Here is a 13,892-nt window from a genome sequence, read left to right on the forward strand (position 1 = left end):
ATGGTACACGATTGTGCTAAATTCTAGTGTGCTAAGATGTGGCCGAACTCGTTTGTATTGAAGGAAAATATCGTTCTGTAGTTTAGTTCCATGCATGGAGGCAGTAAAGTTAATAATAGTAGCTTCCTCAGTTCATCTTAATGGATGCCTACATTCATGTGAGCAAAAAAGACAAAAGGGCGCTACTACCTGTATTTCAGTACCCCGTGCACGTCTGCTATTTTATTAGCACTATTGCATGGAAACGTTTTGCATAAAAAAAAAAGAGCTACTTATGAGGTAGTGTTTTGCAATGGGCACCACAACATGTAACATGATAGTTTTGCCTGTTACTAGGGTTTAAATCGAACCCCAGTATTTTCGGCCTGCTGAAAGGCTTTTAAATTCGTGTTGTTCAAAAAGTGAAAATGAATATTAGATCAAATCTTTTTATGGAGCAGTACTTGCAGTCTACAGTACCCATTTGAGCTGCTGCCTACCAACGAAAGTTACTTGTGTACCTTCTTCAGCAAAGAAAGCTGGCACGTACAGGTGTTGCCAAAATATTATGGAGCACGATTCAGCTGCATGAAATTTTCTCTCATTTCGTAGGAAAGATGTGATGGTTACTTGGGTTCATACAAGAACGTACCAACGGCATGCGCTAACATATATATAAAGTGTCTAATATTCGCTAGGTTGCACGTGACAAAAGTTTTTATTGTGGAGATGTGCTCCATGTTATGGCCAGTACTGTGTGCGTAACTGGCAGTTTGATTGCAGAACATTTATTTCCTCAGAGAAGGCAGAATGCAGATGATCCATGCTAGGTGGCTATCAGTCCACGGCTGACAGCGACCTGAATAGCCTATTCAATCACCCGGATTTGGACTTCCAGGTCTGAGCTCCCATTGCTCGAGAGTAGGTAGGTGTATTATGAGAGTAGGTACATGTATTGAGTTTCCGGTGCGGCTCCTCTTTACATTTCCACAATATGTGACCATAAGTGGCTATTTCACCACATAGTATACAATCCGGGTCGTAATTAACCAGCCAAAAGACGAGACACAGCAAAGAGGAGGACAGGACAAGGCTGGGTCCTGTCCTCCTCTTTGCTGTGTCTCGTCTTTTGGCTGGTTAAGTATGAACCCATACCAACGTGCCCAGTCGTCAACCGGGTCGTAATCACTGGAGTAGAATTCTGACAACAGGTAAGGAGTCTTGAAGGATCGCGTCTGGAGTCTCCTCCAGGTGGTCTCCTGCTCCTTATCTAAGGCTTTGTCTAAAGTGGGGAATATCCTCCTTTCAAGTTTAACATGAATAGCAATATCGTGAGGTGATGCTATGCCGTCCTTCGAGAAGCTCTCAGCGACTGCCGCGTCCCCTGCTCGGCTGACAAATTCTCGATTGTAACATTTATTTCGTCAGAAAAGGCACGATGCAGATGGTCTGTTCTAGGTGGCTATCAGTCCACGGCTGACAGCGACCTGAGTAGCCCAATCAGTGACCCGTGTTTGAACTCCCAGGTCTGAGCTGACCAACATGGCCTCCCATTGCTCGAGGTTAGGAACTTGTGTTAGAGGTTGTGTATTTTAGAGATTGATCTTGCGTAGCATTTCGACCATTTAAGTTCCGCGCGACGCACATGGTAGACCCCCTGACGGAATTCACAGAAACTATGTAGCTAAGGTTTCAAAGTTGAGAACGTTAAGTACGAGAGCTACATATTCCTAACTACTCTCCTTTGAATTTTTAAAGCAAATATCAAAACGTACTTTAGAAACTATGGATGCTGGACATAGGTTGGTTAGCGCCAGGCTGTGGATCAGCTTGTCACTCGGCTGAAGTCGAGACGAGATTCCACGAGATCGCCGCGAGAGCGTGCCACCATCCTTTTTATTTCGTTCCTTGGTGGTTTGACGGTTTGACCACGTTTAGGTCGGCTTGCTCACAAAATGGCAGCGTGAGTACTTTTATTCCCTTAATAAAGCTGTGCATGTCTTTGATGGTTCCGTAGACGAATTCTCAATGCCCTAATTTTTTCTTTTAGGACCACGAAGGAAGCTATACAATCTGTTCAAGTCTTCGGGAGGAAGGTGAGTGTGTAGGCCTAACTCCCAATCGTGCCGGGAAAATTTATTATAAACCTCTGTTAGCCTTTCGCCTACTTTAGCTAGTCGCGCCATGTATGCGATGGCAAAAATGTAGAGCCATTTGTGGAGCTTCAGTTGCGTATTGAACACTACTGCGTGGTTTCATCATATTTGCATGAATATGTTGGAATGTCTGCTCTGCTACACGTGTTTACAGCAAATGAAGTTTGTGATAGCATGCGGTGACGCCCGAGATAACCTTGTAGTACTGTGTCCTCATTGATATTACACAGCCATTAACTTTGCATATGCTTTCAGAAAACTGCCACTGCAGTGGCATATGCAAGCGCGGCAATGGGCTGCTCAAAGTGAACGGCCGGCCACTGGAGAACATCGAGCCCTTGACACTGCGCTACAAGGTAATTGTCCGATTGGTAGCGCTTGCGATTGGGAATGCCTCGAAGCACGTTTTAGACGCACGTATAAATGAGATCATTGGAATTTAAGTTATTTTGCTTGGACATCTGTAGGTGCACTCATACTCGCTTGCCTGTTCATTTGACAAGAGTAGCGGTTTCATTCATAGTATGTAACGGGCTTGCGTGTTGGAACAGATGTTGTATTTCTGATGCACTGGTCGTTTTTTGACAGGGGTAAGTCCGTGGAGTGTTGTGCGTCACTTCGTTCTTATTGCGGTTAGCGTCACTCCGCGAGGTACGCTTTCTTCGAGCTGAATTTCACTAAATGTAAAACTGTTAGGCGCAAGCGTTTTGCCCTATACACGTCGTTGGAAGTGTAGCTCTGTCTATTTTGTCGTTTTGTTTATCTTAATGGACTGTGCTAGATGCCTCTCAAATTGGCAGCTACTGCTCTAGGCGTCTTTCGTCTTACTGCTCACGTGACATTTCGAACTTACATTTAACACGATATTATTAAAGGCCCCTTTTTCCGGAAAATCAGCTGGCAGGTGAAATATATGAACACTGATTCCTCTGTCTGTTGTATGATGTAACAATATACGCATAAACTAATACAAAGCTATTTACAAAACCCAAGATGCTAAGTATGCAAATCTGACAGATGACAAACTTTGCTGAAAGTTTTATGTTTCCATCTAAGCTTTGCTGTCACGCAGTTGAGAGGTTGGGAGGAACTGTCGATTTATTTTGCACATTTGAGGTGGGAAAGGCAGCGGGGATGTAAGAATCAACTTTGGGGCTTTTGGAGCCAGAGTCGGGCACACTACTTTTAGGCCATGTGTGCACATTCATTTGGCTTGGTTAAAATGGGGCTTATCTGATTTGGTAGTCTCTTATGACTGGTAGCTGGATTGCATGGTAACTTGGGGCTATGTGCTATAAGGAATGGTAATTAAATGGGCAGACACTGTGCACACGAGCGAAGAACTGCTAGAGAGCTACTATAATTTAATTCCAAAGCTGTACGTTAAAACGCTGAGCACTCCATTTTTCATCATGTGCACCTTGACCTGCAGACACTGGCAGCTTTGCTTTAGCAACCCTTTAATGACTACAGTTGAGAATTAGTTGTGTGACCCATGCTTTATTTCTGTGCAGTTGCTTGAGCCCATTCTGCTTTTGGGCAAGGAGCGCTTCGCTGGTGTGGACATAAGGATCCGTGTCAAGGGCGGTGGTAACGTTGCCCAGATCTACGGTAAGCTGGATTTAATGGTAGATTTGTATGTGACAGTGTCCACGGATATTTCCCATTTACCTGTGCTAGCTCACGTCTTGTTTAAGAGTGATTGCAGGCAAGTCTGTCTGTGCAATTTTTGTTGAGCATTTTCAAAGCCCTTCTGTTTTCTTTTCTTTCTCTTATTTTCTAATTAAATGAAGCTGGTATGTCAGGATCCTCTTGTAACTTTGCATATACCCCGAGTAGACTGTTCAAAATGTAGTGTATCATTGGCCTTAGATCATTGGAATTGAAGCAAGCTTGATTCATAAGCGCTCAGGATAAGTAAAAATTGAACTTGTATTGCTGTACAAGTGATGAGAGGAAAAGTGACAAGGTGTAGCCGACAGATGATAGAGACTAGCCCTGGCGTCTGACTGTGGATTGGAGCTTTTCAGTTTAACAGAGGTTTTTAATGCTGAAGTTCATAGCATCATGTTTTAAAAGCGAAATTTGCTTTTAATAAGAGTTTGTCAAAAACCATATTTATTCAAGACGATATGAAAAGAAAAATTACAAATTTTTTTACGCAGGTAGGGCAAAAATTATTTAAACATTTTCTGCAGTTGAACTGTCTGCATTACATCAGTAAGTGTCAACCTTTCGTGTGCAAAATTTTTTGGTTATGTGAGAAAATGTGACCCCTAGTGAATAGTTGGCAGGGCAATGGGGCAGCAGCACGTTATGCAGATGCCATAATGTAAACCAGTGTTTCTCAAATGGGGCTTCGCCAAGTGATTTTTAAAGTACACGAAATCCGCACACACACACACACACACAGAAAAAGGTTGCGGGATAGCTCTATCCTGACCAGACAGTTTCCAGGGCACTGCTGCACGGGGCTGCAATGCAAAATGTCTAAGTTGTCCGACGAGTAAGCGGCACGATGTTGGGAGGAGTCTAATCCATTCTAGTAGCTTACGTAGTCGCCTCTGTCGGCCGTGGTGCATGTTTTTAAGAGGGCAGTTTAGCCTTGACGCAATCCCAATTCCACGACCTGCTCTGAGCAAGATACCCCTCCCCCAGTTTCAAGTGGTCCCATACACACACATGGTTGAGAACAACTGATGTAAACAATACACTGTGTCACTTGGTTTGACTCCGTAGGGTTTTTAAATGACGCCACGCATTGGAAAAGCGAATCTTATAGAATATAGTGCAGTCCACTTATAGCGATATAGAGAAAACCTGAATGTATGCTCGTTTTAACCGGTTATCACTGTATCTGAACTGGCAAGGGTTGGTGGGGATGGGTGGTGAATACAGTAAAACCTCGTCGATATATTTTTTCAGGAACTCTGGAAAAAAGAAAAACATCTGGGAAAGCATGATCCGAACTGCCCGGTTTTTAAGAAATTTAGCTACCGAGTGAGGCACAAAGGCATTTGAAATTGAGACTTTCACTGCATAGTAGCGTAGATAAGCATTTATAGGCAGTATGCATTGCTATTTGTGTTTTTATCTCTCATAGAATTCAGTTTTATTTGCGTTGGTCTAAGCAGGGAAGAGATTTAGTAACAAATGCGGTTTGTAGAAAGCAATGGCGAGTTGGGATCGCTTCCTTAGGCGGCCGCACCCTTTGCGCAGTGGCAGCTAAGCAAAGCTTCCCCTCATCCCTCCAGTATTTGTGATTGTAATAGTGCTCATTTCCTAAGGCCACACGCAACGCCCCGTTGATGATTTCTCTACACTGGTCCATTTGCACCATTTATGCCAAGTTTTTATGTCACTCTGCTCATGTTTTATTTTTTTATCAAACATTCAGGCAAATTTTTTGTGGTAAACCTCTTCCGGGCTGGCAGGAAGCTTTCGTTTTATCCTGTGTGTTGCTAATAATCGTATTGTTATATATGATTTATTTTTACATGCAGACCATGAGGAAATTGATAAATGCAAGAAATTTGATCGTTACAAGTGATGTGCCATTATATCTGGTATCATAATTGGGTTACTTTGTGGTTCCCCTTTTACCCAGTGGATGGCCTCTAGCTCTTCAGGGGTGCTCTGGAAGTGGGAAAATACGACTGAAATATTTTATTGTTGCCTATTGATGGGAATAGGCGTGTGGCAGGAAAGTGTTAAACTGAAAGTGCTGCCTATAGATATGAAATGTTGCAACAGCTCTAAATGTTCATTGACTTTGCTTTGCACAGCCATCCGGCAAGCCATTTCGAAGGCCCTGGTTGCCTACTACCAGAAATGTAAGTTTTCTTCCATATTTTATGATGCTGTCGTTGCTGATCCAAACATTTATGGTAGCAGATTGATTTTTCAGACTCCAATAATTTAGACTTGTGCAATATTTTTGACTTCATTCAGGAACCTCCCCGTGCCCCATGGGAAAATGTAAATTTTCGCGACCAATATTTGGGACTCTATGGTGTCCAAAAGCTTTTTTTTTTTTCCTTTTTTTTTTTTTTTTTTTTTCGACCGAATTTGGTTGCAGGAATACTGTGGAGATTGTTTTTTCGGCATGACATAGACATGAGGTTGTAAATAACTGGTTTTGCATGGCCGTGAAAGTTAGGCTGAGCAGGGTCATTCGGACGGACTAGCTTAGCTCTTTGCTCATCGTTGCCATTTGAGGCAGCGCAGTAACGCTCGTCGTTGTCATTGCTGTAGTCTACAAAGAGTGCACAACCGGACTGAAAATGAAATGTGAGCACTGTCCGCCACAGATTGTGCGGATGATGCCCGTGGGGTAAAGTGGGGGTCAGTGCATTCATTGAGGCTCTCATTACTCTGGCTTTTTTCTTGCGAGTTCCATCTCGGGGTCTTTGCTACCAACTGAATGTTGCTTCGCGCGCCGCGTGTAATTCGTTTGCGTCATGAGCGTGACCTGCAGCGTCAATGTCGTGAAATGGACATAACAGTGGCATGACTGGCTGAGATGTTCTAACTGGTGGATTGTAGTGGTTGTAGGTTAGCACAATCCACTTCTGCTGCGGGGCACTACTGTGTGTGTGGTGACCGCCTTAAACGCTTTGCAAGCTTCCCGGTGTTCTGTACACACTGGTGACGGCGGCTGCCGTATCGGATCAAGCTGTTGCGTGCGCATGGGCGGCACGCTGAAGCACAATGCAGTAGCAGTTTGTGCCATGCTTTAACTCTCTATTATCAACATATTAGTTAACAAAACATCGGGAGCGGTGAAGGTCCTGGTTTGTAAAGCTGATTTATCGCAGAAAAGCATTTTTTTTTATGTTCACAGATTTTTTACTGTTCGATTGCTCTGATTTCCCGGGTCTATCAGAGTCTGAAAGATCGGTCAGCGACTGTACTCTTTGCATTTGCTCTCAAAGGCAGCCCTCCAGCCACTGGCATAAACTAACTCTAATGATGTTGTATCCTGCTGGTATAACAATGCAGGGTGTGGCAGATGAAAGTGGTGGGTTCACCACAGCTTAATTGGATTAACTGTAGTGTCATGAAAATTGGCTGATGTTATTGATTGAAGGTTAAGAGGCACCTGCCATGTTTTATTGAGCTGTATCAGACTGGCTTAGCATGGTATCATAGAGGGCTGCCCAGGGGAAAAGGGACATTTGCTTAACACCATTGGCCTCCTTTGAAGGGCATTTGCCACTTGGATCCTAGTATTTTATTATATAATAAAAATTGCATCTTCCGTATTAGAAACTGAGCTGTGAAAGTTGACTGGCTGCCTAAGCTTTTAGTGCATTTCAAGGATGCTCAATTCAGAAAATTTGTCATTTTGCTGGTCATGATTTAAGCTCATGTTTGAATATGTGCATATACAGGCCCATTGGCTTCTATCGTGCAAGCACTGAAACCGATTATATTAAATGGAAGTAAAGATCATAAAAATATTTGCAGTTCTTTGAGCATCGTTGGTCTGGACTAGTGGTTATTCAGCAGTATCTGGGACCTAATCATTGTGACAAAGCAGAGTTAGTGTTGCAACGGTTTGCATTGAAGCTGTGGCTCTGAATGACATATTTTGGGTTCGGATGTGCTGCCTCGATTGGTCACCTGCAAATTGCACGAATCACTTCATATAACTCTTTTTTTCATGCATAATGCTGCTGCGCTTTCGTGCGGAATATAACTGTTGCACTTGAATCGTACAAATCCTTAGGGTGTGCAGGGTGAGCGTACAGTCAGCCCGGTTATAGCGAAGCCACTTGTAGCGAAATAGCGGTTATAACGAAAGAAGTTCCAATTTCCATTTTTGCATTTTTAATACAATTTGGGTCCAGTTTAACGAAGTAAATAAAGGCACGTCAGTGGATATAGCGAAGTGATTTTGTACCAAATGGAAAATAATGTATCCATCGGGAGGGAGATTTTTACGCCCTCAGGCAAATTTTTGTGCAAAATTAAGGACAAAATTTGGCTGACGTCCGCATCCACAGTGTCGTCTGCTTTCCCGCAAATAGAAAGGTTGCTTCAGTGCATCGCTTGACATGTCGTCTTTGTGATGTGGCGTCTCGTTGAGCCGGTTGCGCGGGAGGTAACAAAAGTAAGAAAATAAAAGGAAATTCTCAGTTACGTCAAGGAGCAGTGGTAGACTTGGCCAATTGCAGTTCTTGAATTTCTCTGTCTGGGGCTTCTCTCTTCTCGGTTCTGGGCGCGGGAGAGAGAGTCTGGGAGGAAGCGTCGCGGGAGCGTTTCCTCCGCTTTCGTGGATCTTTGTATGCATTCCCTCTCTGAGGCCATTACGCCTTCCAGCCTTGTTCCGCTTCTCACCTTTGATATCTCGTGACCCCCGACTGCGCCTGGGCAATTTTTTGACAACGGACCTACTCAGTTATTCCATTTCTCGGACCTGACCCTTCGATTTCTCGGCAATGTCGAATCTCGTGAGCCCCACCAAAACGGGAAAGAGAAAAGTGTTGTCATTGAAGACTAGGCTTACCATTCTGGATGAAGTGCGCCGAAACGTGAAGAAGAGTGATATCGCTCGGAAGTATGGAATTGCACAGCGCACACACTACGATAATCAAGAACGGCAGCAAGATTGACGCCATTCTCGATGGCGACATTGGCAGCGGGGACCGAAAGAGGATTCGGTGTGCCACATACGACGTAGAAGCCGCACTTTACAGGTGGTTCATAGATACCCGATCAAAGAACATCCCCGCTCAGTGGACCCATCATGCTAGTGAAGGCTAAGGATTTGGGCTTCGCTCTTGGTCATGATGACTTCCAGTCGGAAAATGAGCAGCAGCGCGAACACGGCGCCTGCAGAGGATGAAGCAGCCACGGTTGACATCGCTGCAACAGCTGATGGTGCCACCATGACAGCCTGCTTAGAGCAGCTATGGGAGTCTGCTAAAGAGTTGGGCCTTGTGCCTCCAGGTCTGTCTCACATGGACTTCATTTCGGCCGACGATGAATTTGTTGCCACGCAGGACTTCACAATTGACGAAGTTGCCGGGAATGTCACGGAAGGGACGGAGAGTACCTCTGAGAGTGACTGCGACGACGCTAGTTGCGCCCCTCTGCAGTGGCCTTCGCAGCAGTTGACACACTGCAGATGTACAGTCGGACCTCGATATATCGAACAGCGCGGTGATCGCAAAATAGTTCGATATAGCCAGAATTCGACAAATAAAATCGTGTAGAAAACTAGTACAAATCAATCAATGAACCAATCGGGGCGCAATACTCACTTGAAGCTTTTAACAAAGTATTTTATTTATTTGGCTGAAAGTACTGTAGCATCGTAGCCTGCTTCAAGTTGGAAACCGCGTGCTTCACCATGGCCTGCTCAACATAGTCTAGACGATCAATCAGCGATAGTCCGGTGCCTTCTATTGTGCCGCAGTGGCGCCATACAAGGGCCAACGCAGCTACAGCCTCAGTGGCAGTCGGGAGAGGCGCACTGTCAGCGCTTGTTGGATCAATCTCAGCAGCGTCTTCGTTTGGCCGCTTGGCAGTAATTTCTGCTGTGATTCTCTGCGAATTTCTGCTAACTCCTGCACTGCTGGCATTGAAGTTCTCAGCGCCGAGAATGAACGCAAAGTCCTTAGCTTTCTGTTGCAGCATCGGTCCCAATAAAGGAATATTGCGGGTCCTTGTGTCGATAAACCATTTGTGCAGCGCCTTCTCAACGTCTTTCTCAAGGCAGCTTTGTGCACCAGCCGCACGCCTGAGTGTTGGTTTTGTTCTGCCTTGGCCTTTATGTCAGTCTTGTTTTTCCTCAAAGTGCTACTTGGTATGTTGAAAGCTTCGGCAACACTTGATTTCTTTTCACCATTCTGGATAACTTCTAATTTCGCGGCAAATGTCAGGGACTTCTGCTTCGCGTTTGTAGCCATCACAACAGAATACCAACCACGTATGACAGGCCTAAGCCAGGCATAAGCGATCACACAAACCACACACGAACGCACGATAACAAAGACTGGCGCCACCACTATCTTTTCGAGGGTGTTGCGGGAAAGCCCGCCTCCTGTCAACAGAGCGCACGTGGTCTGGGGTGGTGGAGTTTGATATACAGTGGACGCCCAATAAACGAAACTCGGTTGAATGAAAATTTCGGATAAATGGAATTAAGTAGCGTTATTTGGTTGGATTCCTATACCAACACAGTAAAATTATTCGGTTAATTGAAACACCGCTTATTTGTTACCCTCGGTTAAACGGCACAAAAGCTGAACATTCGGAATCTGACCAGCAAATATGTTCTCGCACATGGCAACGGTAATCTCACAACCATGAACAAATACTTCACAGCCAGAACTACAGCTGAGGCAAGCCAATCCAGTAGCCATCGTTGTTGCCGCCGTGCCGGATCGTCGTGTCGCGTGTCGTCCCGGTGCTCTGCGTTAGGCCTACGCGAGGTCGATGCTTGGTCGTGATGGAGAACGTTCAGAAACGACCACACAAAGCGCTCTCGCTGAGAAGAAATTACAAGTTCTTCAGGAGCTTGAGCGAAGCGGCCTGTCGAAAACAGAAGTTGCGAAGAAGTTCGACATCCCGAAGTCAACGCTGTCGCGGATATTGGAGAACAAGGCCACTATACAAGGAGCTGTGAAGACTGGGACTTTTGCTTCAAGCCGAATGCGGATGAGGACAACGCCGCATGAGGAATTAGAAAAAGTTCTCTTTTTATGGTTTAAGCGTGCGCGGAGCGCTAATTTTCCGATAAGCGGTCCCATTCTGGAGCAAAAGGCGCGGGAGATAGCCTTGCAACTAGGAGCCGACAACTTCAGCGCCAGCGATGGATGGCTCAGCCGTTTTAAAAAACGCCATGGCCTAGTCTTCAAGACAATCTCCGGTGAAAGTGCTTCCGTGGACAAAGACTTGTGCGCCGACTGGCAACAGGGGCCACTGCAGGATATTTTAAGCAGCTATGAACCACGAGACGTGTTCAACATTGATGAGATGAGCCTTTTCTATAAAGCACTTCCATCTAAGACACTGGCCTACAAAGGCGAAGCCTGCACTGGTGGGAAGCGCAGTAAGGAGCGCATTACGGTGCTCGTGGGCGCGAACATGGCGGGGACGAAAAACTGAAACTGCTTGTAGTCAGGAAGGCAAAGCACCCACGTTGCTTCAAAGGAACGCGAAGTCTTCCTGTGACGTACACTGCCAATAGTAAAGCGTGGATGACCATGGCAATATTTGAGAACTGGCTGCAAGAGGAAGATGCAAGGTTTACTAAGCAAGGCAGGAAAGTTGTTTTCATTGTCGATAATTGCCCTGCCCATGGGCAAGTGGAAGGACTGAAGTCCATCAGCCTCGAGTTTCTGCCTGCCAATGCGACTGCATTGGTACAACCTATGGATCAGGGGGTAATACAGAATATCAAGGTGCATTACCGCCGCCAGCTGCTCCACCGCATGCTTCTTTGTGCCGACAGTGGCAAGGACTACAGCATTGACTTGCTGTCGGCGATACATATCTTGGTCCGTGCCTGGGAACAAGTGCAGGCGACAACAGTGCAGAGGTGCTTCCACCATGCAGGCTTCAGAGCTCATGAACCATTACCTCATGAAGAGATTCAGGCAGGTAGTGCCCTGTGCTCCTTTTTCGCGACAGGACTACGAGGCTGTGGATGCCCACGTGCGCACCTGTCGTGAGGAAAGTCTTCAAGAAATGATTGCCGAGGTGCAAGCCGACGACCAGTCCTCCTCCTCCAGTGACGAGTGTGAGGACCCTGAGCTAAGTGCAGTGCCAGATAGTGCAGCTAAAGATGCGGTTGCACTTCTGCAACACTACTTTGAACATGAGGGGTGTGTGGAATTTCTGCCAAGCTTGTCGAGTATGCACACTTACTTCGTTAAAAAGCAATTGAAAAATGTTAAGCAAACTAAGATTGATTCATTTTTTTCTTTGCACCCACAACATTAAGGCTTGGAACAATTTGAATAAAGTTTTGCATCACGAAATATGTGTACTTTGCTTAAATGAAACTTCTGATAAATGGAACACTTTCTGAATCCCCTTCAAGTACCGTTTAAGAGGAGTCCACTGTATCCATTGTACATCCGGCCCCGTTCGAAATACAAAATTAAAGCATGTGATTTTCTTCGTGATATAGGAAATGTTCGATATACGCAATAATTCACTAGAATAGCAGCTTGAGCATGTTGGTTATGCATCTTGAGGTAACAGCGCGGAACACAGGTTGGGAGCACAAGATTAGAGGACGACACAACGAGCACTGACTTTCAACGTTTATTTTGGAAAACCCTCAACTTCTTATACCCTAACGCCACAGATCGCGTACAAATGACTTGCACATTTCAGCATAGTTATAGTAAAAAACAACAAAATAAAACATAATAATAGATAAATAAATACACGTGCCGCATAACCTTCTTTTGCACACAGCATGGTGCACTCTCTGAACGCTCATGGAGAAGATTGCACATTCAGCAGTTCGATTTCTTTTTGTGTTAACAGAAGGGCGGTTTGCTTACACATCGTTCCTGCAGTCTAGCTATCTCAGCGGCTTCAATTATCTCGCGAACCAGCGGCTCATTGTTTTGCTAGCACTTTACATTGTGTGAATTGCACGGAGCAAGTTTTTGACGCGCAGTCTCTTACATGGATCCCCAAATGCCTGCTTTTTTGTTCAACGTTGTTTTTGTGTTCTTCCAGCCTGTCATTTGTGCACCCTAATCTTGTGCCCCCGTCCTGTGTTCCGCTCTGTTACCTCAAGATGCAATAATTCAATATATCTGTGTTCTATATATTGAGGTTTTGGGACGGTATGGAGGCCGCGATCCTGAAGACCGCACTTGCAAAACTTGTTCAAGGAATGCTGGACCACTTTGTCCAGCGACGATGAAACAATTTACTCAAATTTGCCTCTTTTTTTTTATATATAGTCCAGATACAACGAAATAGCGGACTTCGTTATAACCGGGCTAGACTATATGCAGTTCCATCTCGTTTAATGTGGCAGCATGAGCTCAGCTGAAGGAGAAACCCTCGTTTTCACAAACAGTGGATGCAGCAGTTGGACGACGACTGGTCTGGATGTAAATTGCAGGCCTGTTGAATTTGTCCCTTCAGTGCTATGCATTGCACTGAAGTGGAGCAGTTGTGATTAGGCGTGGAGTTTATGCTCATTTTGACTATGTGCGAAATGTATGTTTGTGATCGGCCTGTCATAACAGCATGCTTGCATCTTTCTCTTTATTCATGACAACCTGCAGATGTGGATGAGCAGTCCAAGAAGGAGATCAAGGACACCCTGATCCAGTATGACCGCACCTTGCTTGTAGCCGACCCAAGGCGCTGCGAGCCCAAGAAGTTTGGTGGACCAGGTGCCCGTGCCAGATACCAGAAGTCCTACCGTTAAATTTGCCTTGCACAATAAATCCTCTGCCCCCATTTGGCATATGTGACGCCATTCAATGACTGCTTCACACGGTTCCACTCAGTTGTGAAGTTGTCAACAGGCAGCATAGCTGCCATGAATTGACATGGCTGCCAAAAATAAAGAGCAGGTGCTTAGGATCGCTAGTGCTTGATAGACCCTTAGTGAAAATTCTGTTTTGGTTTCGAAAAGCATGTAGGAAAGCAAAGCATTGGAAGGAGAGTCAGCACTGGTGGCATTGCGAGTGGTGCAACGTTTGCAGCTGGGAGCCTTGCCTGCGTGAAGAGTTAGCGCTGCGCATTGGACAGATTGGTGATGTGCAGTAT

General features: G+C 45.2%; 1 pseudogene across 1 annotated transcript; it reads left to right on the forward strand.

Moving 5' to 3' along the window:
• The first annotated feature begins 1,805 nt into the window (after positions 1–1,805).
• Positions 1,806–13,585, forward strand: LOC146191447 (small ribosomal subunit protein uS9-like; annotated as a pseudogene). Its single transcript, XR_014706649.1, has 6 exons — positions 1,806–1,942; positions 2,030–2,075; positions 2,391–2,491; positions 3,650–3,746; positions 5,921–5,968; positions 13,403–13,585. The product of XR_014706649.1 is annotated as a small ribosomal subunit protein uS9-like (transcript).
• Positions 13,586–13,892: the final 307 nt, after the last annotated feature.

This window comes from Amblyomma maculatum, chromosome 4, assembly GCF_055883805.1.
Source record: "Amblyomma maculatum isolate TAMU_Amacu chromosome 4, ASM5588380v1, whole genome shotgun sequence".
NCBI lineage: Eukaryota > Metazoa > Arthropoda > Arachnida > Ixodida > Ixodidae > Amblyomma > Amblyomma maculatum.